We start from the raw sequence: 4555 nt of genomic DNA, 5'->3' as shown, positions 1-4555 counted from the left end.
CAGGGATTTGGAATCTGTGCCGGGTACCAAAAAGGTGTAATTGCACACTTCAAACATCCAAACCATTTTTTATGTGTGATCCCTAAGTCACTTTTGGACTAATCATCATTTTAAAAGAAAGATTAACTGATGAAGCAATTTCAATGTTCTTGTTCAAAATGCATGCTTCTGACAGAATTGGGGAATTAAACCCCTTGTGCTAGGCTCCAGCCACCAGTTACAACTTATTGTTTCTCCTGCCTGTTAATGGATAATTATTTTACTATCTACTTGTCAGAAGAATAAAAGCTAAACATACTAGAAGAAATCCAACATACCAAAAAAGAAAACAACCTGCTCAGGAGTTGCAGCTCTCTCTTAAAATGAGAGCTGATAGGAGAAATATAGGAATGGTACCTCCTCTTCAAACCTGCAAGATCTAAATGCTTTTAGATATGTGGTTGTACAATTCCTCCTGTTGATTCTCTGATTCTCTGCCAGTTTTAAACCTCACAATCTCTGTCTTTGCTTCCCAAGCTTTTCTTCTTTATGAGAGTGTTAACTTTCTTCTTCCTTTTTTTTTTTCTATTGAAATCTGTGGGAGAGTAAGTGCAGGATCTGGTTCCTAAAGCTGCTCCATCACGTTGCCAAGTAACCACAGAAGGAATATGTTTTGTTTTCCATGGAGGGCAGGAAGGATCAGAGTGCTTGTGTGAAAGATCACAGGTAAGAATTTAAATGTGCATATTTAAAGCAAAAATAGCTACTAGAAGTGAATGTTAAGGAGATTGAAACTTCCAAGGAACTGACTTTAAGAAATATAACATGAGGGAGTTCCTTTTAATTTCTAGCTTTTAACCCTTCTATGTTGCCATAAATGAAATATGTTCTTAAATGGATCTATATGCATCATCTCACAAAAATCAATGCTTTTAGCATTTGTGTGCATCATTTGTAGTAGTGTGATCTACCTGAACTTCAGTGAGGAGAAACAGTAACATCTTCCATACCAAAGGAAATCACAAGAGCAAATGACTTTATTTGCCAACAGTTGTATCTGCTTGAGATCTTACACCCATTTTCGCTGTTTCTTATGTGTTGCCTTGCATCTGAAATCCAGATGTGATGATGATTTCAGTCTTAAGTAAATGTTTCTGGTATTAAAAAAGAGCACTATTAGTGTAAATGAATCATAATTGAATGTTCCTGTGGTCATTTTTCTCATTTCTTCTGCATAGGAAATCTGGAATTATTTCTGGTAACAGAATAACAAAATCCATTATATCCATACATTTAACAGATAATTTCTTATTAATGATTACAGACAGTATAAGATATATACAAGAAACAATAGTAACCAACTGTAGAGTCACAGTTCCTTTATCTGGAAGCCCACAAAGAATATCTGAGTCCTGTCCTTTGAATGACTCCTGTTTTTTGTTGGTATTGCAGAGCCTAAGGAAATCTGTGATCAGTGAGGAGAGTGAAACCAGCATGATCTTTCCACTTAGAGATATTCTGTACCGTAAGGTAATTTTTCTCATATTTGCAAGCTTTAGAGCAACTAGAGCTGTAAACTCAAGCCCTTATTCAGTGTGACTGACATTGGCTGATCAAGTTACCTCCTGTACATCCCCTTGACAATAAAACAGTGCTAAGGTACCAGCTCTGGTTGGCTTGTAGTAAGACTATATAAAAAGGAAAAGGACCTAATGGTCTAGCTTGTGTTTTGGTGGTGCTCAGTTTACTAAGGCAAATGTGAGGGGACCCTGACTCATTCACATCTAATTTCAAGGCCAAAGAAATTATTTCTTTATAGAGATATTCTCTGTAATGTCTCACTTAATTTATTTTTATTTTACAGTTAAGTACTAACAACATGAACAAGTCTGCAATCAAAAACAAAGCAAAAAAAGCCCTGCAGCATTCCTGGTATTAGCAAATGGCATCATAATTTCATCATCATGAACTGTATTTGCTATAGTCTGAGCTTATTCTGGGATGTTTGACAGCAAAACTTGATAGAGATCTGTGAAGGTCAACAAACTGGCATCAGTTTAAATCAGATGATAATCTGCTCATTTATTTGTATGAATGTAAAATGATGATTACAGGGAAAGGATAACCAAGAAAAGGGCTTTCATCAGAAGGAGAAATTTGAATAGAAGGTTCCTTGGGGTTTGGGATGGTTTGAGAGGAGTTTCTATGTTCAGTTTTAGACTGCCCAAAAGAAGGCAACTTTAAGAGTTTAGGCACTTTAAGTGCTTAGGCACTTTTCTCAAACGCTTGCTCTGTACTACATTTATTTATAATTCTTTTACATTTACTGTAATTAAGTCTTTATTGATTTGACATAAACCAACAGCTGCATTTCACTATGGAAATCAACTGAAAAATAAATGTCATCTACTAAGCATGGACAATACACTTGAGAATGCAGATGACATGTATTAAATTCTCTTGTCATTTTTGCACCTCTTCAAGCACAGTATCAATTATATACATACTTGTAGCCAGAGCTTCTACATGGTAAGCTGCCTATAAAGTCTTTGCTGTATAATAAACTATAAACAATCTGCTCCACTTAGATCAGTTTTAAATAGAGTTTTGTATTAAGAGAAATCTTTGATGTGGAAATTATTTTTTCACTTGAAATTCATCCTCTTAACATGATTGGCTTGGCCTTTGGAGGCAATATTTTTGTACTTTATTTAGAAGATATATTCACTGAAATTCATAAATGGCAAAATAACTACTTCTGAGCAGTACTATGTTTTACTAATACAGATGCTGGAGCTGCAGAAGGCCCAAGAACACTCTCAAAATTATCTCACTTTCAGGTACAGGGCTAACTATGCTATCTGCCCCCTTGGGCTTTGGATGCAAGCAAGCATAGACCAACACCTTCAAGAAAGGGATCAGCGAATATAAGGACAATGGTTATGACCAAATAACAGAATAGCTGACATTTGAAGAGACCTCTGGAGATATCTACTCCAACTCCCTACTCAAGTAAGGATGCCTGCAGCATGTTGCCAAGGATCACATCCTGTTGGCTCTTGAAGAAATACAAGGAAAGAGACTCCAACAACCTCTCTGGGCACCAGAACCTCTATGGGCAAATCAAATTATCAGTGACCTAGGAAGGGAAAACTAAGGAAAAATTGGGTTGTTGGTCAGATGTGACCCAGGGCACAATGATTTTATGACATTCTATGTACTGTTCCATTTAAGTGGGTGAGGAAGTGTTTTATACATGGGTAAAGGGAAACCCTTTTCACACGAGCAGGGTCGGAAACTGGTGGTTCCTGAGGCTGGAGTTCCCAAGGTTATTTTTCAGATGACATAATGTATTTATCAAGTCAGTTATTTGTCAGATGGTTAAAAGAGTTATCTGGATGCCATATAATAGATATTACTTGAATAATGTGAAAGTTCAGTCTTTAATTTTATGTTTTAAAGAAAAGTTAATAAAAAAATCTTGAAGTACATAACAGAGGCTGTGAGCCCTGCTTTTAACCCACATCCTTCAGAAAATCTGACACAGTAAAGTTATTTATTTGTCTTCCCTTGTTTTTGAGATTCTATTCACTGACTAATATGGCCATGCACAGATCAAGACTTGATTAAGCTGCAGTTATCACAACGACATATAAACACATAATGAATTGATTTTCCAGTGTAAATTCTTCACACTGGAATCTCTGACATACTTAACCAATGTACAATCAATGAATATACAGATGGTACAGTATATCCAGGAGCTTGACTGATCTAATTATTATATTGGAGTAGGAAGACACTCACTCTACCCTGGGCTCACAAAATAGACTCCAGTGAAGCAGATCTCCAGAAGAGATCCTTCTGCCACTGGCAATCAGCTCTTAAATGGGTCTAGGAGAGGTGGAGCCAGGCTCCACCCCTTCCTGCAGCACAGGTGAATTGCCTTCACCTATGCTCCCATGGCTGACTCATTGCTCACCTCAGGTGATTAATTAGAGGTTCAGGCTGTGATTCAGCAGCCCCATACATTTAGGTACACGAATAATGTGCAGTCATCACATCACTTAAAATCTACTGAGCCCTGGTAGTCTGCAAAGGTATGAAACCTCATTAATTTATTTTGTATAGAATATTGGTTGCTATGTTTTCATTTTTAAGCTTGCCAAAATGTAGTTGAATATATTCACATTCAGATTTTTTTTTAATTATTTTCTAGCAGATTGTTTGCAAATACTCCAATTCTTTTCCAATCATGTTCATGCTTTGTGACAGCAAACTCACTAACATTTTAAGGCAAGATGGAGAGGAGGCCTGTATATGGCAACAAAAGGAAAATAACTAGAGAAATCGTTTTCCTTGTGTCAGGAAGTACTTCTGCTGGATTTTACATCATTAAACCAAACATCACTTATCACTGTGGAAACGTGACAGAAATACTTCTCTTTCCTCCATACTCCTTTTGTCCCACTCTAACTCATTCAGAGTGAATTTTGCTATTCATAGAATTCGTGTCCTGTACCTGAATGCTCTTGCTGAATAGAATAATTAGTTTCATAGATGCTGTTGATTTAGT

At 36.6% G+C, this 4555-nt stretch overlaps 1 long non-coding RNA gene across 1 annotated transcript; it reads left to right on the top strand.

Moving 5' to 3' along the window:
* Positions 1 to 254: 254 nt before the first annotated feature.
* On the top strand, positions 255 to 3460 carry LOC104910892. The gene is made up of 3 exons (XR_793492.2): positions 255 to 705; positions 1432 to 1509; positions 1844 to 3460. It is a non-coding gene; the product is annotated as an uncharacterized LOC104910892 (long non-coding RNA).
* Positions 3461 to 4555: the final 1095 nt, after the last annotated feature.

Source organism: Meleagris gallopavo, chromosome 4, assembly GCF_000146605.3.
Source record: "Meleagris gallopavo isolate NT-WF06-2002-E0010 breed Aviagen turkey brand Nicholas breeding stock chromosome 4, Turkey_5.1, whole genome shotgun sequence".
Classification (NCBI taxonomy): domain Eukaryota; kingdom Metazoa; phylum Chordata; class Aves; order Galliformes; family Phasianidae; genus Meleagris; species Meleagris gallopavo.
This window is presented reverse-complemented; position numbering and strand designations above follow the sequence as displayed.